Consider the following 25,824-nt stretch of genomic DNA (forward strand, 5'->3'; position numbering starts at 1 on the left):
ACATTAATTTCTGTGCTCTTCAAAAGATATTGTCCGGGTTTCTTGAACTTGCCAGTCCTATGATGCCTGTGTGTTGGGAACTCTGTAAGGGCTGTGTGGAAGCAATTCAGACATACCCAATGCGTTAGCAAGCCACAGGCTGTAGAATTGCTATCTACTGCCACTATTCCACACAATGGGCTGGACCTGCAATCACTCCTTCCCCTTACATATTCTCCTACAACCAACTCAGTATTGGCCTGTTCAGAGCTGGCACAGAGCCACTCCTCCATTATGCTCTAGATAGAACATGGCCACTCCACCCACATCTGCATGGCAATGTCACTGCATCCAGCAGATCCCATGCATCTCAAATTTTGTTGAGGGCCACAACTGAGCGAATTTCATCAACAGAAAACTGCTAAAGTGTATGTGTACATACAGTCCATGCATGGACACAAGCAGACACACTCCCAGGGCCAGATCTTGTAAGGTACTGAACTTTGGGAGTTCAGGAGCTCAGCATTTCACAGAAGGTGCTAAGCAACTCACATACTCATTCCCATACTGGGCCAAATTCAGCTCAGCTCACTCACACAGTCACACTGGAGTCAATGAGATTACTTCTGTGAATAAGGTGCATAAGATCTAAATCATCATAATAATAATACTTAGCACTTAGAGACTCTCAAAATGGCACATAGATATTAACAGATTAAGGGCTTTAACACCCTTGTGAAGCAGGTAAGATATTATCCCATTCATTTTTTGTGGAATTGCATCTGTTTAAAGTAGTATTTGAGACATACCAAATTTCACACAGAAATCTGTTGCAGAGCTGGGAACAAAACCCAGAGTACAAACTCACAATCCCATGCCTTAGTTTCCTTGTTCCTATCCCAAAGAAATTTTATTTTTATCCTAAAATTATAATTATTTATACTGGAAAAAACTTATTACACAAAACATCTGACATCTCAAGAAACTCCTTCTGATTACAAGTTAAAAATATTTAATACATTGTACAAGATACTAGGGCTCAAAGTTCTGTTCACTTTCAGTTTAATCATGCAAGTGCTTAACTTTAACTTCGCATATACAGGACAATGCTCATGCCTAAAAATTTAAGCATGTTCTTAAGTGTTTTGCTGGATTGGGGCCCAACTGCTCAACACCTTGCAGAATCGAGACTTTAGCACCTGACTCAGCTTCTACTGAAGCCAGTGGAAAGACTCTCACTGATTTCATTAGGATTTGGATCATGCCCTTAGTGTACAATTCAGCAACCCTTACACTGAGAGGCACTTACTCGCACAAGTAGTTCCCCTGAAGACTATTAATGTAAGCGTTACACAAGTGAGTAAGAGTGGATTATTCAAGACCCTATTAAATGGTTGGCTGCAATACCATTTTATGCCTTTTTATTGCTTCGCTATTTTATTGGAAAAGAGGCATGTGCAAACACAGATGAATCTTATAAATTATTGTTAATTTTTGCCAATTTCTTCAGGCTCTGTAAATATGGGATCATTGTTATATATCATGTCTGACTTTTTGTAGCAAATCATCAAATTTTTATGGTGGTAGTACTGTACTGGTACATGAAAAACACTGTACAGTAGCTTATTATGCAAGTTCTTTGAAGGTACATGCAGAAATATATCCCTTCTATTTTTTCAACATATTTTCTGAATTTTTAACACAAATTGGGCTAGATCCTACTCCCACTGAAGCAAGTGGTAAAATTCCCACCGACTTCAATGAGATTAGGATGTGGCTCACTGTCATCTCATTTATTTTGAAGACATTTTTACAACCTCCTTAAAAGGCTTTTCAGTTCTTCAGAGAGATAGCTTTGCCTATTTAATTTAATTTTCTGCAAAAATTACTTAAAATGTAAACATTACAAAAAGAGTGCTGTAATCTGCTCCCTGGAATTTGAGGGCGGCAGTACCACTCACTTACCAGCAACACCCTGTTTAAAAAAAATGACTAGGGTGTCTTAATATCCTCTCTAAAAATAGGTCTTCATTAATCATATATCTAAATATATGATGTACATATGTGATAACAGTACTGTACTGTAACAGTACTGTAAGCATTATTTCTATGTGCTTTTAGCATGTTATGTCCTCAGAACATGGATCTAATATACTATGTGTTGGATAAACAGTACTTTTAAGGTAGTATTTATCTATTTTATAATTGTATGTTTAAACCACAAAGACTCTAAGAGGTAAGTATTTACTGATGCAGTGCACTTTGTATAATTTTGATACATAAACGATTACATAGCTATAATTCAGCTGATACCTTTATTTAAGTAATTAGTAACAATGTCAGATACATATTTTTCTTGGTGTAAAAAAAAAAACCATGGCCTCATTTTACTTGCTAACTGCACCAATACTGATTTTAATACTATTGTACAATGATACTGACATTTGGAAACATCATGTGAAACTCTGTTGCCCTTAATTGAAAACTGAACAAATAAACATTTTTTAAAAAGTCATATACATCTTCATCACCAAACCAGCAGCTTCACAAATATAACTCCCGTGATCACAACAGTGGGCTGTTGACTGGTAACTGCAATACCAAATAATGTCATTTAAATAATTACTAAAAGCATGCTTTCATTGCTCAAGGTCTTTCTGGGTCTATGAAAGTATTTTGGAGATAAAGATGATTCACTTCAATAGGCCTTCAATCATAAAAACCTTTTGGAAATGATAGTACTTTCTGTGATTAAGTAGATGTAGCTCGTTTTCTTAACAGAAAGACAAAATTTTCTTATAGAAGTTATAATAAGAATAATGATGTCAAATAATAATATCCCAAAATTGGTAATGTAAACATAAACATACATTTATTGAAAACTTAGGGGCTAGAGTCCTTGTGATATGGGGCCTTATTTTTGCAAATCACTTGCTTCATCTATAATATGCACTTCTTACTCTTCTTGTCACGGATGCAGCAGTGAGTCAGTATATGAAAATAAACACACACAAAACCTGCTTTTGCCTAAAAAACACTTTAGGCTTTTAGGGTCTTATATTTTTTATATGTTTACATCAAACTATGCATATGATTGATAGATATAAATATATTTAAATGTCAGTTTATTTTATTTAATAGTTTTCATAGCAGAAAGAAGTTGCTTACTGGAAACAATTCTTAAGTGTCCCTTACACAAATTTTTCTGAGACACAGCCTGTCATTATGCAAATAGAAGAAAAGAAAGTGTTTTGCTTATGGAACTTGTACATAAATTGTGCAAAAATTTATAAGAATCAAATGTTTCTCAGAACAAGGTAATGTGCACATTCTTCTGCATCATTGTCTTCTAGAAACATTGTCTTCATTAAACATGCATCTAAGGTTTTAAAGCTATAGATCTATTATGGATCTTTCTTGTACAGGTCTTACATGCACACTGTGCAACATAGTAAACAGATTATTCAATGAAAATTATCTTGATTTCTTCACAGTATTAGATTTAAAATATACCCTACCAACATTTGTGGTTGACAGGTAGTTAAATGTATCATTAACCAATATACATTTTACAGTGCATCTACATACAATTCACCTTTGTACTCATTGTATGACTGCTTACAACAATAAAAAATTGTAGCATTATGCTCATCAAACTTTCTGGTTACTTTAGTGTAAACCTATATATAGTGTAAAACTATATATTTCCTTTTTCTCAAATGCAATTAACAGAAGACCAAATCCTGAAGTCCTTTCTGAAAGCCTGATCTTGAGGACGATTGAGTGCAGGTTTCTGTCTGTTACGCCTATCCCAGCTAAACTCCAGTTGCAAGCAATGAAGTTTTCTATGATTAAAGACTGAGGCCCTGATTCTTCATACCTTCCTATCACTGAATACCCATGGGTTTCAGTGAGAGTTCTACATGCAAAAGGATTGCAGGATTGGACCCTGATTAAGGGCATCATAAATTTAGCTCACGGAGGTAAAATAGAATCAGGAGGCCAGATTATGAGCCCCTTGCTCACAGTGAATAGTATTTTATCCCACAAGTAGTACTACTGAAATCAGTGGGACTACTCATGAAGTAAATTTCTGTTCAATGTGAGTAAGGGGCTCATAATCTGGCCCTATAGTAATCTGGAGCCATCAAAATGTAAACATTTAGCCTTGAAGAACTGATTGTCTTTAATAACACAAAATGCTGTGAGATTACTTTCCAGAAGCATACAATTTTATTAGTAAAGTATGTAACTAAACACTTCAGTTGGAATGAGGTACCATATTATTAATATCAACATTTTTAAAGTATATGTTTATGGACTCAGACAGTTATTTACAAAACTGTTTCAAATGGAATTTTTGACAAAGCAATTTGCTAGTTTATAATTATGTGGCAATGGCATGATCTAAAAAAAGTATTTACAGAAACAACGCCTCATCAACGTAACTTTCCTCTTTTAAAAAAAAAAAAAAGGAATGAGTTCTGTAAAGCAACCCATCTATTGCAGGTTTTATAAGGACAAATGAATGCAAGTGTTAACAAGGCCTAATCTTCTCTTTTGTATTTGTTTCTTCATTAAGCTCTAACTATGCTTTTGCCTCTGTATATTGAAGATTTGATGAGAAGATAGTATGACAGGCTTGGCTTCTCCCAATGCAGCTGGCACTACTGATGCCAAAAGCCAGAGCCTGTTGTAGTGGGATCATGAGAGATTCGTTCAGAGCGCAGTTTGCCTGTCAGTTTCCCATCCGCCTCAGAGTGTTCAGCTCCATCTCTGAATCCCCTTAATGAGAAGTGGAGGACAATACCAGTATTGTTGTTTCTATTCGGAATCTTGTGGAAAGAACAATCGCTGTTTACCCAAGCATTTGTACTACCCAAACTCTGTCGATAATTACTTCTAGAGCCCCTGATTAACTCTGCTCTTCGCTTCAGCACAAAAAACTATTGAGCTAGACACAGGCCAACCTTTCTGTCTTTCATAGCCTTTTAACAATTTACTGAATATTGCTCGGGCCTCATCTTTTTCACAGAAACAACAATGTACCTACATAATTCGCACTCAGTTCATCTGCATCATGTGAAAAAATAAGAAGTCTCTGCATTGGTCTGGTACTGGAAATGCAACAAACAAAGCAGTTTTGAAAAATACTCCTTTGCTTTTCTCATTGCTGGTTCTGTCTACAGCTGTCAATAGTAAAAAAAAAAAACCCTTCAAATTAGCACTGGCATGTCTCAGCAGTTTATCCTTGTTAACATTTTATGACAAAATATGTAGTAGAAATTTTCTATTTATGTAATTATTCTATGAGTACTACTATGGGTTTTGTTTTATTTTTATAAACCAAACCAAATGGAACTGTTGCTGTGTCTGCTTCTAGGATGCTGGTAATAATTTTAATCTGTCAAATCATTCAGTTTTTCTTCACCCCTCTCCATCTCTCCACATACAGTCTGCTGCTAGTGCTATGCAAAACACCATCATGAATATGCGTAATTATGGAGATTCATGGTAATTTTTCAGAGTTATCCAATGTGACGTTTATAGGACAGCAGCATACCTCAATTTAAATGAGAGTGACAAATATCTTATCCTTTTTATTTCTATAGTATTTTTAATATTTCCTTGATCTCTCTTGGGAGCAGTGAGAACTAGTAGGAATTTGAATTTAAAAAAAAATCAAATACAAAGCATACTACTTTTTAAAGCTCCATTTTTTGATAGGGTCTTTTATATATATATCTATATATTTCATAACCTGTCATACACAAGAAGGAAGGATGATTTACTTACTTAAAAAAATTAAAGCTCTACTTTTGTTGATATTTTACATTACGTTACCTAAGGCTACAAAGCTACAGTAGTAAAATTTTCAACATATGTTTGGTTTTCTAAAATGAATCTGATCTGTCTAATTGCTGCAATATTCTGAGTGCCCACCTGACAGAATGATTTAGCAAGCATCCCCTACAATTGTATTTTAAGAATAGCTTTGTGGAACAATAACATTAAATTATCTACTGGCAACTGTGGCATACTGGAATTTTGTTCTGTTTCTATTGAACCTCCTAGAGTTTTGTATATGATTTTTAATTCAGAGATTAATTAGGACCTAGTCTAACAGTTTCATGCTTAGATTACCAATTATGATTAATCTTTGCTCTTCTATAGATTTGTTGTGAATTAACTTATAGGGCCAGATCCTCAGCTGGTATAAATCATCACAGCTCCATTGACTTCATTTGATATCAGTGAAATTATTCACACGGTAAGATACAGTGCAATGCAATGGTGGCTGAATCAGGCCTCAAAGTATTAATGGATAATACTATACATTAGTATGCTACAGTAGCATTGAGGAGCCTAGCTTTCTACAAAACACAGAATCATAGAAATGTATACTTGTCTATTACACTGCTAATACTTTATCATTGTATATTGCTTTAAAATTAATTACTTTGCAAAAAGTACACGATCTTTAGACAAGCACACACCTTAATAAAATGTTCACACTTAAAAACATGCAAATCAATACTGTATAAGGCCTTTTGTCCAGAAAAAGATGATTCAATGCTATATCTTTAAGTTGAAAAAAATAGCATTTTGAAGGCCAAGATAAAGGATTAAACAATAGCTTTAATCTGTAATTTTGAATGTTTTGAATAAAGCTTATTAATTTTTCAGTAAATGAAAGGGTGCAGTTCATTACATAATAAAGCATAGTATGCCATTGCAGCTACACTTCAACTGAAAGATTTTTCCATCCTTTGTCTTACTCCTCATGTCCTGTAGATTTAAAATACAGCATTTCCAAAAGGTATATAAACCCAATCCTGCTCTCACATGAACACATCTAAGTTAATGTGGTAGAGGTGTGGCTCCCTTAAAGTTCTTCTTGGATTCTGTCATCACTCTATTAAATTACAGTGTTAAAAGCAGAAATTGGACAGAAGGTAATGAAATATTTGAATATGAGAAAAACCTCAATGGTATATAAAGTAGGCATTATCAAGTGTAATATTTTATATACATTTGTTTTATATGTGATATATAGATATCACTATATAAATTGAATGTCACACATTACAGAATGACCCTAAACCTGTGCTCTTACTTTAGAAAGGAATATATAGAGTAATGTACATGTCTCAATGTGTTATATCCATACAAAATAATATATCTCAGTAAAGCTATATTTTTAAATAGTAAAATAATTCACAGTCTGTCATACTATCCATCAAAATGAAACATTGGTGCAGCTGTCCTAACAATTTGTTTTCACAAATTATAAATATCAAAATGTGTAAATATGTCACAGGTTTCCCAGTTTACTTTGAACATATATTTAGAATAAAACAGTCGTGCATGGACTTGCTGACATTTACACTGTTCAGTTCTATGTTAGGAAAGGGTCCAAACATGGGAGGTGCTGAGTATTCTCAACCCATGTTGGTTTTACATTGAGGTGCTCAGTGCCTTACAGGAACAACCCAAAAAGCACATATTCTGGGAAAGATTATCAGCTGCTGTAAATTGTCAGAACTCCACTGAAATCAGTGGAGCTATTACAATTTACACCAGCTGAGGATTTGCCCCTATATGTTTTCAATGTATATTGGAACCTTACTGCATATCAATATTTGTGGAATCATCCATTTCAATTGGGCCTATTTTAACCATTTATTTTCAGTTCTCAGACTGGCCTATGTTTTAAATATTATTCAGTAGACACTCAAAATTGACAAATGTTTCCACTGGCTATACTTACAAAGTCATTGGTCCTCCAGAATGCTGAGCATCTCACACAAGGTGCTGAGTACCCTGTTTCAAAGTAATTGGGAAGGATATGTGGAGCACAGCATCCTGAACAATTGTGCCCAAATATTTTAATATATTTCTTCAGACTGGTGACATGTCAAATCATTTTACATTTGTTCATTAAAAGTAAAGGCTTCGTTTAGTTAACATTTTATTAAAATATAGGGCTACGAGTTTTTATCACTACCAATGGTTAAGACTAGAATGCCAAACATTACTGAAATATTTTATGCATCTATTAAGTGATGAAAATGAACGAGTGACATGGTATAATATCAGTACATATGGCACTTATGTAGTAATCATTCACATTTTACATACTGTATGTAAAAATTACTAATTGATGAATACAGTATGAAGAAAAAATAATCTACAGAAAAACATGGGACAAGTGTAAAATTGAACATGTCCATATATTTATTTATAGCTTTTGTTCCAAAAATTGTTTTAATTTGGTTTTAAAACCAACTGTCTATTTTTTATTTATGGAAAATAAACTTCCAGAATTAAATGGACACATTTTATAAATGCCACATAGTGGATGTGATAGATATTATTCTTTGGAATTGCTAAGGAGCAAAATACAATAATTTGGTGGAGAACATATGTCTAATAATTATATAAGAGAAATTCATATGAAAGATAGGAAAGATATTTATTTACTGTTACTGCTAAGCCAGCATTTATTTATCTTAGATTTTTCATCTATGAGTAGAAAACAAACTTTCCTTCAAGAGGTCTGTGAACTGAATAATAAATGTCAGGTCTAAATCCTGTATGAAAATCAGTTCAGTTTAATCCTGGATATTCTTCAGCATGCAAATGAATACTAGAGGTTTCCCTTGGCCCGCTGTCATATAGGCAGCCAATTTACAGACACTGGCACACTGTATGTGTTATGGGTTCTCCTTCTGCCCCTCCCCCTCCATCCTAAGACTTGGTCTCAGCTGCCTGCCTTTCACAGAAAACCACAAACCAAGGAAACATATCAGTAATAGCGCCCTGTAAATTAACTTGACATTTGATGCAGAAAAAACCTAAAAGCTTACAAAAGACATTGAAAACAAAAGCCACTCAGGACACACACTACATATATTGTGGATTTAAGAGATCTGGAAGGTGGTTATTGTATTGTAACCAATACTTACAGCCTTCATCTTTGTTAAGACAATTCAGTCACTCTTTGTTTAAGCCACAGTATTCATCAAACAAACAAAAACTTCCTATATTTCTACAAAACATCCCCCATAAATCCAAATAGTATAAAAATATGGCAATTAAGGGTTTTCTTTTACATTAAAATTATGCATTACATTTGTATTATTAAAAGGGAAGTTAGAACTGTCAATATTCATTTACCTAGTAAAAAAGACAAGCTAACAATGCTAAAATATAAATAATATAATGCTAGTGTGCTATGATTGGCATGTACTGTGTTAAATGTGTGATACACAAATATTGTGTCTTAAAAATATGGTTACTCTAAAAATTTCATTCCCCCCACCCATTCAAGCTACAAATCTTTTTTTGTAAAAAGTATTTGGCTCAGAGATGAACTATTGATGAAATATTAACTGATTCTTTGATATTACTCATAATGTGTGGATAGAGGGAGGCATAGCATATTTAAGCTATTAGACATGCAGGAATGTTGTTATGCTTTATTGTGTCTGCCTGTCCCCACCTCTCTCTCTTTCTCTCTCTCTCTCTCTCTCTGCAGAGCTGGCAATACTGCATCTTACAAATGTCTGGCCTTATGGTTTACAAGCATAGAAACTGTACTGGTAAAATGCATAATCCTAGCATCTCTGCTTCTTGATATTCATGGATTTATTTACAAGTCCCTGTGTTCTACTTTTTGCCTGTTTCTATGGTTTATATTACTGTCAAGCCTATATTCTTGTGGGAATTTCAAATAAGAATCAAGATATAACTGGCAAATATTAGTAATGTAGGCTGCATTTCCATAATTTAGCCGTTTTTTAAAAGAAACAATTTTAAGAGGTGTGTAGACTTATGGATAAATGAAGAATATTTTGATTGGCTTTTTAGTCTTCAACTACTTAAGGTTCAGTTTGTGTAAAATGGCTGTAATAAAGTGAATTTATGTACATATATATGCTTGTGTATATGTAAATGCATTTGGAAAGAAGAAGTTCATAAATCCCTGTCAATTTTGCTGATTAAGCTCAGTACTCTCACACTGACAACATTAAGATATTTCACAAAAGAGTTAACAAGCTGAAGAAAGGGTTATTCATTTTAGTTTTTCATGTGGTATCAACTAAAGAAAGGTTTTAAACAGTTCAAAAGAAGCCATTTGTATTCAGCTAAATTTAAATGTAAGAAAGCTTTTCAATAGTACATTTTACAAGTACCACATGGATATTTCTGAAGGAACTTCCTTGTTTAATCGTAAGGGAGTGATACATTTTATCAATGATCTATTTTCTAAATATTTATAGAATAAGGGCCTGATCCTGCAAATGCTTACATATGAATAACTTTACTCATGTGATTTGTCCCAGTTGATCTCAAGTGAACTATTCATATAAGTAAAGTTTCTCCCATGTGTGTTTGTGGAACGAGACTCTAAAATCAAAAAACTGATATTAATATAGATTCCACATATATTGTTCTTTTTCCAGAGAGTCACACTTAAAAATTAATTAACTGCTTTTTAGGGATAGATATTAGTTTAACCAGAATACAGTAATATAAAAAAATAGAAGGTATACTTAGCATGTACCAGTACATACATTATTTTTGCATTCCTTTTGATTCTAAGTTGTATCTATTCACTATATATAAATTCATCATATATAAAATACTCAAGCTACTAGGATGGGCAGTTAAAACACATGCTATGCAGTGTATATTATTAAATGAAATTCACATCCTCTAAAAAAAAAAAGTTAATTCACAGACAGGAGCTAAACCATTCAGTTTAACATGACTGTCAAGTGGTTTTGTGCATTTGTTTGTTTTGTAAAGTACCTTTGCAAGGCACTGTCATCAGTAGTAAAGTAATTTACAGCGGAGAATATTTTTAGAAGATGTTCATTTAAGAGTCCATAAAAAGGTCATGCAGTAAGATATAAATGTATTTGTCATTCATATTGTTCTGTGTTTCTATTGTACTCTATGCTTCCATCATGGCTGAGAGATGGGAAGCTGGCATGCAAGCAGTGCAGCAGGGCAACAAAAAAAAAAAAAGGAAAGGAAAGCTTTTTGAAAACACAAGTAGCAGGCCTTTTTTCCCCCAAGTGCTAATTATAACCATGCCTCTTTTATTTAAAAATAAAGAAATATTTATGGCAGTGAAGGTATATATGAACATTCTTCAATATGCATTCTGTTAAATAATATTAATAATCCTTTTGGCCCAAAAGGGAGACGTTTTCATTCTGGCCTTTCCAGAACCTCAGTCTACCCATTCAAAGAGATGACAGAAAAATGAGCCTGAATATGCAGGCATTAAACATTTAAATTTTCTACTCCTTGGTCATTACACTGACTGCCATATTTTACATCTTCCCCTCCCCCACTATACTTTTGCTGATTTTACTTCATTTGCATGGACTCATTATGCATACAGCCTTTGTTCTAGTGATATGGAATACAGTACAGTGACAAAGCAAAACCTACATGCAGAGAGGGATTTGTTCACCTACTGATATTAGCATTTCATTTATCAACATGATTCATTAGTTAAACCAGAGGCATTCTTTCTGCTCGTAAAATAATAATAGATTTACAATTATTTTTAAAAGTGAATGCTATTGTTTAAAGCCCCTCCAAAAATCTTACTATTCCAGTTAGTTTAAACATATATACTAGTGATAAGTAAGCAGTAATACTGTATTTATGACAAGTGGGGGTGTCTACTGTTCATCTATCTGTATAGATTTGGATAAAGTGGCCTTATAAAATGTATTTCATATTCTGTATATACAATTCACTGTGGACAGCTAACCTTTAAGTTCAAGGGTTATCTCTTTCCCATGGTCTTAAAACAAAGGAATCTGACTCTGTAAGCGTACTGTAAATTTCAGAGTGTTCCATGTTGTGGCGTACCATGTACTTTTTAATTTTATGGAAATTTTGGGGCTGATTCTTCAAAACTTACTCATTGATTTCAGTGGGTCTACTCACAAGAGGAATGATTATTTGCATGAGTAAGATTTCCCAAATCAGGTCCTTGTTTTCTCTATTAACAAAGTATTCAACTGAAAGTGATAATGGGGTCTGAGCCAGCTTCCGTTAAAGACAATGACAAAACTCCAATTGACTTCAATGCGAGCACGATTGGGCCCCTAGCGTAGAAACATACACAACAACATTTTTTTCCTTTGTGTTCAGAGGATGATTAGACTGCACGGGGAATGTCAAGTCAGGTCCCTTGATCCTGAAAGGCGCCTGGCACCCTACATTTCAGTGGAATTATTTAAAGAAGTGATCCTCCTCTTGCAGGATCAGCCCTTTTCTTTGATTTGATACAATCTGTGGAGGCATTAGGTTAATCAACTATAGTCGAATTAAACTCCTTTTTGAACACGAAGACTTTTTACTGGCACTAATGCTATTCTGCTATGGTAAAACACAAACACAAAAAAGCAAGCTGTTTCTGAAAGTAGAATCTCTTTCATGTTGTTCATAAAGGGGCCAATCCTGCCCCCACCTCCATGGCTTCAGAGGGTCCCTGGCAGAGGAATTGGTTACAATTAATTGATCTGATCTGCCTCACAAAGTGGATCCACAGCCTTTTAAGCTGTAGAATGGCAAAATCCCTCCCTCTCTATGATTACTCCTGTGCAGCTGCCTATTCACCAGTTTGGACTGGGTGCTACCATGAGTATTTGGCTCCAAGAGAGTTACATTCATTTAATATTGTCTAACGCAACAATTTATTGTCTGTGCTATTGTGGTTGTTATTTCCTATCTTCAGTTATCTCAAATGTTTCTTGCACTGGTGAAATTTTACCATGTTTCACAACATTTCATTATGCAAATACATGTGTGAGGTGTACGATGTTGTTATTTAATCCTTATATCCTAGTAGCACCCATGATGTGCTGGGCACTGTTCACATAAACAGGAAGTTACAGTCCCCACCCCAAAGAGTTCACAATGTAAGAATATGCACATTTGGGCTCCAGTTCTGCAACTGATAGCACACAAGCAGAATGCTGCCCCTGCCATTAGCCTCTTTTACTTCAATGAGCTTTGTGCGAGTGCACCAGCCCCATGATGTGCAATCAGTTGTAGGACTGGAATCTTATTCTCTATGCCAATAATTTATACCAGTTAATAATATTTAGAGATTCAATCCTAAAGGCATGTATAATAAATAAATAATAATCATCATCCTACTTTGCTGTAAGTGTGCATGGGTGATAGAAAGATAAATAAAAGATGATGGGCCAGATTCTTGACTAGTGGTAAATCAAATTGAAGTAAATGATGATGCTAAAATCAATTTACGCCAGCTGAGATCTGACCCAAGAGCAATATCTCTGCCCCAAGGAGCTTACAATCAAAGTCCCAGGCTGTGTGTGGGACTTAAAGAGTTTGAAAAACCTGGCATAAGAAGTCTCTCCCAAACCTTGTGTAGCCCACATAAACAAGCAGATTTGAAGTCCTTTCACTCAGGAGAGCCCAAAGACTGCTGCTCCCTGCCAGGAGCATACGACACTCCAAAGAGAGGGGAAAAGAGGCATGACTCCACCTCCTCATGTACTGGCTAGTGGGACTACCCAGCTATGTGGGGTAGGTGGAATAATCAGCACCTCATAAGGTGGGCATGTTCTGCCTCTGTGCACCCAGAATGCCTCCCTGTGCTAGCCACATGGCCGTGTGCTTTCACACTCACGGTTGCTGGAACAATTTGTATAGTGGGGGGTTCTGAGAGCCATTAAACCAAACTGTAAACACTGTATATAATGGAAACAACTTCAAGTTGGGAGGTGCGGCAGCACCCTCAGCACACCTAGTTCCAGCACTTATGTCCACACTTCGCAAGACACAGACATGGGTAAGACCAAAGACAGATGTAACAAGATGTTTTGCATGATAAGGAGTGTAGGATCAGATTATCAGGATTGAGTTTCAAGGACAGATTCTGCTCTCAGTTAAATGGTTTTTTTAATCTGAAGCAAATCAATGGATCAGAGTACATGCAAGTATATTATAAGAGTGTAAGTGAAGGCAGAGCCTGGCCTGTAATGATTTAATTATGATAAGTGCTAAATTTCCTGTTGGGCACCTTACAGTTAAATATACATGGGCTAGAACCTCAGCTGGTGAAAACTGGTAAAGCTGTGATTTCAATACCACTATGCAATTTACACCACTTAGGATCTGACCCATATATTTAATTTTAAAGTTATAACATTGCAATTATTCATCATTATGACCTGTCTTCGAAATTTGCAAAGAACCATTCTAGAGTGCCTAATTCAGCCTAAAACTCACTCTGCAGGCCTTGTACACCCAGTGGGCTGGGACTCAACTCAGTTAGATGAGTTTTCTACCAGTGTAATTCCATGGAGTTACACCAATATCAAACTAGTAAAACAGAGTAGGGACTTGGGCACCAGGACTTTGAGGTCAGCTCCTATTCCGTGATGGAAGTACAACTTTTGTAATGCTTACTGAATGCTGCCTGCGGCCTTTCACAGACATCCTGCACCCAGGACCAGTCTGCGACTTTAGGGTAAACAAGCTCTTGGGACTTACACTGCGTGGGTGGGTTTCCACAATGAGTTATTTCCCGGATGAAAGATCAGTCAGTTTGAGGAAGTGTTTTAAAGAATCTGTGGCCATGAGTCTTCAGGCTTTTCCTAGCTGATCGTTTTTGTTTTGAAGATGAGCCAGAGAGATGTAGAAATGGGCCAGAAACCCAAAGATTAATCCACCATACACTCCACCTCAGTCCCAGCAGCATACCTGTGGTCAGGAAGAGTATCCTGCAAAAGAATGGCAGTTGTGGGATTTAGGGGTGGGTATCTCAGCTGTAGTAAACTATTTTCTTGGGGAGTCTCTCATGTACAGGAAATGTTAGTTCTGCTTACATTGTCCAGCACAATGAGATCCTCCTATTGCAATACATATAATCAATAAATAATGGTAATAGTGATTCAAGGGAGCATGCAGAGCTGTGTCATCCTCCATTTCAGGGTTTTATAGGTAAGTCGGCTAGAGTAAGTTATGAAGCCTGCTGTGCCCCGTGTGGGGCGGTAGAGCTGGGTAAATAATTTTATAATTAATCATTTGCTTTATTTCACCTCTTTCTGTTCACTTTTGGTTCAATTGTGTGCAAACTGATCGTGACTTTTAAAAAATATATTTGTTATTCATAATTATTTGCTGAATAATTTCTTCACATAATTCTCTTGTCTATAGCTTTATTGGGGATCTTAGTTGAAGTATAACCTGATTTGATGGGGCACACAGGTGACATGGTGTTTCTGTTCTCTGATTGGCTTAACATAACTCTTCAAATCAGGCTCTTGGTGCAAATACTGATGAGCAGGAATTGGAAATTCTCTCTCCATGAATATTCTGTAATATTTGCTTAAAATTTGCTGTTTTAATGACCACTCCTGCCAGTAAACCTGTCCACTAGAACATTCACAGAAAGCAAACATAAAAGAGGGGCAAACACAATTAAAGTCAGTAGTTTAAAAATGTGAACAAACATTCTCAGAAAATGATGTGCAGTATTCACCAAGCTCTACTGCAAGGACTAGGTGGGTAGTCCAGAGAACTGAGTGTCCTCTGTGTGAGCATGGTCCTCTCCTATGCAACTCTGCAATTTGAAAACAAGGTGCTGGGTTTGTTTATTTGCTATTGGCTTTCAGGTCAGGTCAACCTTATTATTGAATTGATTGGCCTATAGTGAAGCCAATACCTTTGGCTTGTGCAGCTCTGAGGCTGCAAGTTATTTCATCCTATTTTATTTGGTGACATTTAAGTTTAAATTGTCAACATCTAACCTCTATTTATGCATGTGCAAAATTCCATGCAGACACATATGCTTCCACACTTTATTAGTGCAATTACCAGAATGTCTATTTCAATATTTCTAAAATATGCACAACTGTTAGTATTCCTCACAAAATGCATTGAAACAAATCAGTTTTGTCGGTGCAAATTATACTATTTATGTGCAAGCAGGTGCTAGATTTTTTTTTAATTGCAGCGGCTGGTGTTTGCATCTGCAAAATGCTGGTATCTCTATGTATATGCACAAATATAGGCCTGGCTGCAAACTTGGACTTTAAACTACCAACTCATTCTCATTCTTCAGAAGTTCACATTGGAGAGGGTTGAGTTGTCAGTAATAAGGATTGTGCTATGTTAGTGTGGACACCAGGTGGATTCATATACGGCATGCACCAATAAATTACTTCCTAAGTCATTAGTTTTTATTTTTTATAAAGTGCCTTGAACAAGATACATAAGCAAAACTAAAATATAAAATATCACAAACAAAAGATTTATAATAAAATATTTTAGCACAAACGCAAAGCTAACATTTAGAACAGTAGCTGCAATTATAGGGCCCAATTTTGCAGCCCTCACTAAGGCAAACCTCTCACTAAAGTCAATGGATATTTTGGCCGACCTAAGCAAACAATAGGGGTCATATTCTGCCCTCTCTTCTACACGCAGAACTCCCATTGAGGCTAATGGGAGTCTTGTGCAGCATCCAAGGGCAAAATTTGGCCCAATAAAAGTTTAACAGTATTGACTTATAAAAACCCTGGGGGTTATTTCTGGAAGTGCAATAAAAGCATGATTAAATTACCTCAAGCTAATAAAACATGGTATGCAATTGTTCAAGGTATAGATTTTGTTTAATACATAATTTCCCTATCATCATCACTTTTATGGTTTTGTGCATTTAATTTTGAGTTTAGAATGTTAAACCAGGGAGGGCTTGAATCTCAAAACTGTGCACACAATTGTGTGCATGATGATCAATTGTGTCCCAGAGGTACTGGCCTGCACTGGGAGCTGAGGAGAGCTGTACAGGCACAAGATGAATTTCAGAAAAGGGAGGAAGAATCTTTCCCAAATTCCCCAGTATGACACTCAACCCTATAATGCCTGCCCACATCTCAGGTAAAATGTCAAACATTTATGAGTGATTCTCCACCATTATACCCTTAAGCAAGGAAGCTGCACTTAGTTGATCCACAGGAACTGATCTAATTTCTTCTAACTAGTTCTGTATTTCTGTTCAGTTCACAACCCTTCCTTGCCAAGACCTCAGGAAACAGGCAACTATTTATTTTACAAATAAAGTCAATCAGAGCTTATGCAAGCTCACTTGATGAAGAGCTGGAAATAGAACCCCAATCTCATCTACTGGGATACATTGCCTTTCAAACTGGTAATGTCAAATCTGTGTTCTTCACTATCCGATCTGTAACTGCTGCTCTAACTTCTAGACTAAACTTTACCCTCAGAACTAGAAATATAACGTGCAACCCTGATATCCAACCTTTCACAAAGATATGTAACACATTGACAAACTGTGTGTCATGTCTCTCTCTGGGAGTTGATCCCCAGAGGAAAACACACTACCTCTGCTATTAGTTACTCCTTTTGCTCAGGTAGAAGAGGTTTTGCTGTATTTCTGAAGGTCCTTTGTTCAAACTTGGCTGATCCCACATGTGAGAAAAAAATAGTATTTGATCATATAATTAAATACTGTACCCTAATGCATACAAACGGGCCAAATTAAGTTGTACAGGTAACCTTAATTCTTGCATTTCCAAATTTGAGAGCTTCACTTCTTACATTCTTCTTTTAGTATAATTTGTTGTATCTTTTATTTTCCATAAAATGGGAATTATTTCAGGGTCCTGCCACTAACTTAGGAGGGAGTTCTGGGGTCCTCTCTCTGCTATATAATAGCTAGCTAGCTAGATGTAAAGCAAGTGAGATAGGTGCTCCTCCTAAATTAGTATTAGGGACCTTGAATTATTATAATTGTTTTTAGATTGCAAAACACTGCACATAGAAGTGATTTTGGATTTGTACTCACATTTGTTTTATTGTTTGTCTGCATTTTGGTTAATAGGAGCTCTCTCTTTAAGAGCAGGAATACTAATTGTAGATGGGTGGGACACAATTGTAGAGTATGCTTGAAGAAGCCTGAGAACAGTACATGTGATAGGTTTGCTCGTGTATTCAGAGAAAGGAAGACTCTGCTTATGTAAGCGCCAAAGAGGTCACAACTCAGTTTAATGCTCTTATTTCAAGAAAGCCACACTTATTTTTGAAGGTGTAACGTTAGAGATCTGTAGGCCACCAGTCTGAATTCACCCTAGCTTAGTATGGATTACAAGTTGTTCTCAACCTATGGATGCTTGGTAGCTTTATATGATATGAGTTTAGTGGGTCTCAATTCCAGATCCTGTGTCACAAATTCACCACCATACTTTGCACTAACTGGCAGATTCAGAAGATAGGTCAAGAACTGCATGGGCCATGGAGAATTAAATACCCATTTTATCTCCATAGAAATTCCCACAGAGATCAAAGTTGAGGCATGCTGATAATGCAGCGTGTATGGAAATCTCAGCCTCCTGTTAAACAGAGGACTTCATACGCTGCAGCTTTGAAACCAATACTTTCACCAGCATAAATCCTCAACAAAGAGTAAACTGAAATGTGTAGTTGTATGCAAATTATTTTCAAACATTAAAAGTTGAAGCTTCACAAAGTTTAATAATATACTCCCTATTGTGTGGCTAGCCAGCTCTGCTGACCAGTGCAGAGATCAGGGCAAGACTATGCCCCTTCTGCCTCCTACATGCTTTCAGGGGTCTTATACCTTCAGGAGTCTTCAGAGGTTCTAAGGAATAGTCCGTGCACTCAGTGGGCTGCAAGGACCATAACTGTGCCAGGCTGGTGTGTTAGGGCACAAAAGTGGAGAGAAGTCTTCTTGTGCTCCCCCTTTGCACACCTGGGAGCAGTCAGGCATAATCTGGCTCATAAATTGCATATGCCAGTACCATGATTATATACACAAAGTTTCTGTGTATACAAATGGTCAATTAAATTACACATTTATGTGCCAAATAACTGATTTTTCATTTTTAATTATGGTAATGGCAAGTACAGATCAGGCATGCAATTTTGCATACATTTTTGTGTGCATAATTGCACACATTAGAGAGACAAGGTTGGTGAGGTAATATCTTTTATTGGACCAACGTCCATCGGTGAGTGAGACAAGCTTTCGATTCACTCAGAGCTCCTTTTCTGCTCTTGACCTGAAGAAGAGCTCTCTGTAAGCTCAAAACCTTCTTTCTCACCAACAGAAGTTGGTCCAATAAAAGATATTACCTCAGCCACATTGTGTCTCTAATATCCTGTGACCGACACTGCATAATTGCACACATAATTTTTTAAAAACGAGCCTATAAACCAACTGCAATTGAAGATTTTAAATATTTTAGTACTGGTAATTGTAATCGCTTTATTATTATTTTTATTTTATTTTATTAATTCTATTAATACTATTGAAATCAGCAAACAAACTTTTGCATAGTTATATGCCTTATCTGCCTTTGAAACCTCCAAAACCCATGAGGTTTCCCCATCACTCGGTATCTGCCTAGCGGTATATTGTTTTGATAAAACTTTCCTATTTCATTCTTATGATTTTGATTCTGTGTTTGCATTATTGGAATGGTTTTCACCCTCCTCTATATTTCAAAGATGGGCCCAAACCAAAATCCTAGTTCCAGACTCCTCCCAAAGGATGTTCAGATTTGGATCTTAAATTCACAGCTGTAGCATCCCTATGTCATACAAACTTGACTGAAAACTTCAAGTCTGAACTTCAAGAAAATTTGGGTCTACATATGAACTTTGTGATTCAGGCCCATTTCTTCTATAGTTGTTCATTTTAGTAGAGAGGGATAAAACTCAGAAAGGTCAGTCTTGGGAGAGAATTCATTTTAAAGTAAAGAGTGTGTTTTGCACCACTATGGAAATCTGAAAGGAGCCTAACACAGACAGAAACTTGGTAAAATTTTAGACTCATTCATTGTAACTAAGATGTTTTTAAGAATTTCACTAGTATGTATTACTTTCCTTAGCCATCATTCTCGGTGTTTAAACAAATAATCACTTATATTTTCTGTACATAGTTCTGTGATGTACCTTAAAAGAAATACATCTTTTGCTTTCTATAGTTTGGAGGCAATTGGACCACTTTGTTTGGACCACTTATTTCTACAGAGAGAGTTATTATTTACCTGCCTTAAGTTCCAGAAAAAAGTATCAAGGAAAAGTGGAAAGTAACTGTTGATTTGGTGGTCTGAAAGCCAGGATGCTAGGTCAGAGAGCAGCAACCTCATAGTAATTGTCCTTTTTCAACCTAGGGATAGGCTGTGTACCAAAAGGTTACCTCTGGGTGGTGACAAGACAGTTTCATTGAGCTTGATCCTCTAGGACTAACAATACAGCTGGGCCTCATAACAAGGTTTTGAAAGGACTGAGGAAGAGATGGGAGCCAGATGCCAGTAGGGTGGCCTCAGTGGGAAGGGTGGGACATAAAAAAAGAGGAGGTATCTTCATGAGAGATAACCGGATAGACATTTGACCAGCAGAGGAGGCTATGAATATGAGAGGGGCACATAATTCAATAACCAGATAAAACCAATCCCAAGGAAAGCAATTCGACTGAAATTAAAACTAAATTTGCCAATCACAAAGAGCTTCATTACCATGAACAGGAGTTTACACAGTTATTCCCATTAATGTTAACAGGAGTAACACATTAAGAATACAGTAAGAGACAGATTGTAAATGTCCCTAGTGTGCAAGTGCAGATGTGCTCCAGGGCTGGAGCACCCACGGTAAAAAAAAAATGGTGGGTGCTAAGCACCCACCAGCAGCCCTTCTATCAGCGCCTCCCCTCCCTCCCTCCCTCCCAGTGCCTACCACCTGCTGCGGATCAGCTGTTTCACAGCATTTGGAGGTGCTGGGGGGAGGGCAGAGAAGCGAGGGTGCAGTGCGCTCAGGGGAGGGGGTGGAACTGGGCAGGGAAGAGGCGAGATGGGGCAGGAAGAGGTGGGGCAGGGTGGGACATTAGAGAAGGAGTGGAGTGGGGTCTGGGTCTGGGCGGAGCACCCCCTGGCACATAGAAACTCGGCACCTGTGGGAAGTACAAAGGGTAGGATCCACTAAGTTACTTAAGCATTATGATACCGAATGCCTTTTAGGTGCCTAGAAAAATCCCAGGAACAACACTGCAATCCACAAACCTGAGTTAGGCACTTAGGCTCCTACACAATGAATGGAGAATTAGGCACCTTGAGCTACTATCCACAAAAGCTAGCATGTTAGGCAGGGAGCTACCTAAGCTAGCCACTGGAAGATGCCAATGAGAGGGATCTGTGCTAAGCACTGCTCCTCTTTTGTAGATAGGTGCCAAAGTCCAGGGAGGTGCCTATCTCTGCTTAGTGATCCACAAATTGGGAGCATTCAGCTGCCTAAATTGATGCAAGGCCTGAAACAAAAGAGCCGGGAGTAGGCAGAAAGGGAGGAGGTCTTTACTTATAAACTTTAGCTTAGGTAATAGGGTACTGTGACCCTAATAACATCCCCAGTACAAGAAGGCAAAGGGTTCACTGGTATCTTGTAGTGAGTTTCAGCTGGTCTGATCAATTCAGTGTACCCCAACTCAGTAATGTCATAACCTGTTTCTAAAAGGTGTCATGTAAGATATCAGTAAAAAGCTAATAACATACTGATCATTAATATTATTGTATGGTGCATGGGCAGAAGACAAATTCAAAATTACAAATATATTGGGAATTATCTTGTTCAAGCATCTGCCAGATAGGACTGAAGTTACCCCACCTAGAAAAAGGGATGTGGTTCTGCCTCCTTGATGGTACTTCCAACATACATTAAGAGACAGTGGGAATACTTTTACATAAAAAACCATCAAGCTAACAAGGGGAGGAGATAACCACTCAGCATCACGGCAAGAGTAAGCGATTGCAGGAACAGATACATTCATTTGCATTTTAGCAAACACCAGTATGGGGAGAAATCGGCATAGAAACTCCTTCTCCAGCAAACTCCATGTCTCCTTTCTCACAGCTTGAAGGAACTTTACTGTGGGGGTGAGGGGGTAAAGCACCAGAAGAATCCATTTCAAAGGTTAATTGGACTATAAAATCAAGTGTCAAAGAACCCCAAATTAAGATGGCAACAGAACCAAGCACTTCAGACTTTGTGGAAGATCCTGAACAGAGGGTTCGTCAGCCATTTGCTGGAAGATAGATTGGTAAGGAAACTACCTTAAACAAAGGCTTGTTGTGTTAAGTCTTAGCCATTAGAAAGTGTTTTTTTCACTTTTATTTGATTATAACCATTTCTAACACTATCTTTTATACTTGAACTCACTTAATATCCTAAATCCTTTTGTTAATAAATTTGTTTTACTTTTAATGTAAACCAACCCAGTGATGTGTTTGAATTAAAGTGACCTAGTTAATGCCAAAGTGATAACCTGAGCATTTTGTCTCTTTAGAGGAGAAAAACTTAATTATTCCTCTGAATGGTCCAGGAGAGGGCTGGACATTGTCAAGCAATTCAGGACTGGCACAGGCGCTGACTCTGTGGGTGCTCTGGGGCTGAAGCACATATGGAAAAAAGATAGTGGGTGCTTAGCACCCACTGGCAGCTCCTCGATCAGTTCCTACTCCCTGCCCACACTTCCCAACTGCTGGTGATCAGCTGTTCAATGGTGGGCAGGAGCCACTAGGGGGGAAGGGGAGGGGTGAGAGCCAGGCACGCTCAGGGGAAAGGATGGAACAGGGTGGGAACAGGAGGGCAGGGATGGGGTTTGAAGGAAGAGGTAGAGTGGGAATCAAGCACCCCCTGGCAACTCAGAAAAATGGCATGTCTGGGGTGTTAATTGCCAGGTATAACCAATGCTGGCATTAACTAGAGCATTGCTGGGATGTAACAAGCAGGCTGCTGGAATCAGAGTTGCTGGTTCAGAGATGCTTGTCACACAGACACTCAGGGCATGCTTGTCTGTGGGCTGTCAGCATCCAACCTGTGAGCCACAGCAGCAGAGCATTGAAGGCACTCAGGGTTACAGGGCAGGTGGTGACACAGGTCCTCACTGGTCTGGGATGCAATCCAGAACGACAGGTACTCACCCAGGATGTAGGAGATCCTCCGTTCAAGTATCCCCTCCTCATGAGGGGGAGAGGGGATTTGAACAGGGATACGATGCCTCTCAGGTAAGTGCCCTAACCACTACACTAAAGATTATAAGGGAGCTCCTCCTCCTCTCCCCTCCCCTCCTCCAGATATTTTGTGTGAGGGGCTCAATCCAATAGGTGGACTCTGAGCTCACCTACCATATCAGGCCCCCAGACACTACTTAGGTGGCTGAACACTTATCTTCCCCAGTTCATGAAAAGGATGCAGTACACGTTCTCTGAGGCAGAAACATAGGTTCCTTGGGAGCTTTTCCTGTAAAAACTTAAGTGCCAAGTGAGGCTAGTTGTTCACAGGATTAGGTGGCAGCCAAGCCAGAGTTTTGTGGGTCTCACTAGTGCCTAAAAATGGGACTCAGGCACATGAGTACCTTAGAGGATCACATCCAAAAGCCTTTGTCCCACTTACATAGCTAGTGCTTTCAAATTTCTTCAAAAGTCTGAACAAACACTGAATCAAATCCAGCTTGCCTTACTCATGCGAATAGCCCCTCTGCTGTAACCGAGAGCAGAATTTGACACAAGCAGACTACTTATAGGAATATGGCAAACAGGATTTTGTTGATTAGTTCGTTAATCCTCATAATACCCCTGGGAGTTAGGTCATTTAATTTTGAAAAAAGTTAAATTTTCTTAAATATGGGCAACATTTTGGGTGAAATTTAGGACCATTTTCAATCAAAGCTGCACTGACAATTTAAAAAACAAGCAAAATTTACACGTCTCTTTATTTTAGATGTGAAAACACCTCATTCACAAAATTTCATGAAAAAATGACATTTTTCAGACACAAAACTGCCTAAAATTAAATTATGAAAAAAAAATCCAAACAGCTTGCACACAGATTTGCATGATCCTAGTATAAAACATGGTGGTGGTCTGAGTGGAATTCCTTGTGGACAGATGTCCACATCATAATACAAATCACCATTGGCAGTGTCAGCAGAAAAGACCAAGGACTGAATGGGTATGGAGACAACACTCCTTCAAAACCATCCTGAGGAGCAGTGGTGGAGCAATGTAGGGAAGTTTCCATTGCTGTACATGTTCTGGACTTTAATAAAGGACTTCAGTCTTCAAGACATGATTTAGAGCCTCCAAGAAACTAAACTTTACAGGAGACTTTCCTTTCGAAGCTAAGGAACAGCCTCCATTGTTTTAGGCTGCACTGTAAATCATCAGCACCTGAGTTATGCATAATGAACAAAAGACTAAGATGCATAATAGCACCAAAATCAATTTGAGATCTCATTAAAAACTGTAAAGAATAATACTAGTGCTACGATTAAAAGTATTAAAGAGAGTAAGCATCTTTTCGTATTCTAAATTAATAAAATATTGTTTAAGTGAAGTGCTCTGATAGTAATAGATGGGCAGGGCATTGGTGTCACAGAATAATATAATATTAAAGTGCTTCAAAACAATCTAAACATTTAAGTGGATTCTAAAATTACAGCCCACTAAACACTAGAGAGTATATTTCCCTTTTCAACATATGCCTAATTCCCAACAACATTAATAAGCATTCCATACTTGGATTGGGCCAAAATCTGTCTCAGTTAAAAGCACCCAACTCCCACAAAAGGACACTTTGTGCATATGTGTACAGCATTTGTCTTTAAGAGAGGATAATACATCTATAAATCTTACTGATGAGTTCTAACGCACAGGACATTTGTTAACTTTAGATATCCATGTATATGCAAGTTAATTTAAAGTGCCTGATAAAGTTGTGGGAAACTCTCTCATTCAAACCAATTTTTAAAATTCATCTAACTGTTCCTAGTTTCATGCCTATTGCATTTTTGTACTGTGTGCTTTGTATTACTAAGGACCCAGTTTTGATAGCCCTATGTTTATAGAACAAGTCAAACCTGCTGAAGTAAATAGCATTTCTGAAAATTAAGGATTTGCAGTATTGTCTGTAATATTTTAGAATGTTTTAAATGTATTATTCTATAGCAATTTGAGCACTTTGGTGGGGTGTTTTATAAATAATAAAATCATTATTTATTTATTACTGTGAAGGGATTTTTATAAGATGACAAAAGCATAATGGCATAATATCAGTAAAATCATATTGACTATCTCACCAAAATGATTAGCAGAGACTGAGTACTTCATTTTGCACGGCTGACAACTTAACAACCATTCATTATCCTTTACTATTGTCAACACAACCAAGTTTTTAAATACTCAAAGGGGAGAAACAATTAGTGAAAGTTATTATATAATAATTAATATATTTTACAGACCAGACTGCTATCTATAGTGAAGAGGGAGTAGATAATTTAAATTATGTAAACTTAAGGAAGCAGAGTCAGACAGAACAAGGTATACCTCAGACTTCAATATATTTTCTGCTCCTGTACAGATACAACTTAAAGAAAAAACATTGTTTTAAATAAATCACACTAGTTTTGATGCATATTGTATGCCAAATCCTGTTTGCTTTACCCACTGGGCCTCATTCTGTTCTCATTTTATACCAAGCTAACTCCATAGGCCTGATTTACACCAGGATAAGGGGGATCAGAATCACGGTCACTGACTCCAAGAGGGCACTCAGGCCCTTGCAGGATCGGACCATCTATGATTAACTGTCCACTTTTTCATTTAAAACTGACTGTGGGTTTGTTTGTTTTTTTAAATGGGATGTGTGATGTTGGAAAGGTTTTCTCTGCAAATGAACTGAAAACTAGCATGTGATTGTATTTCATGTTCTATAATAGGTTGATTGGTAAATAACTCGTTA

At 37.1% G+C, this 25,824-nt stretch overlaps 1 long non-coding RNA gene across 2 annotated transcripts in view; it reads right to left on the reverse strand.

Moving 5' to 3' along the window:
• LOC102944490 overlaps positions 1-25,824 on the reverse strand; it is a 163,764-nt gene that overhangs the window by 69,728 nt on the left and 68,212 nt on the right. For both annotated transcript variants that reach the window (XR_005226004.2, XR_006290978.1), the window contains exon 4: positions 14,539-14,768. This is a non-coding gene — a long non-coding RNA (uncharacterized LOC102944490). The remainder of the gene's footprint in view (positions 1-14,538; positions 14,769-25,824) is intronic.

Source organism: Chelonia mydas, chromosome 5 (genome assembly GCF_015237465.2).
Source record: "Chelonia mydas isolate rCheMyd1 chromosome 5, rCheMyd1.pri.v2, whole genome shotgun sequence".
Classification (NCBI taxonomy): domain Eukaryota; kingdom Metazoa; phylum Chordata; order Testudines; family Cheloniidae; genus Chelonia; species Chelonia mydas.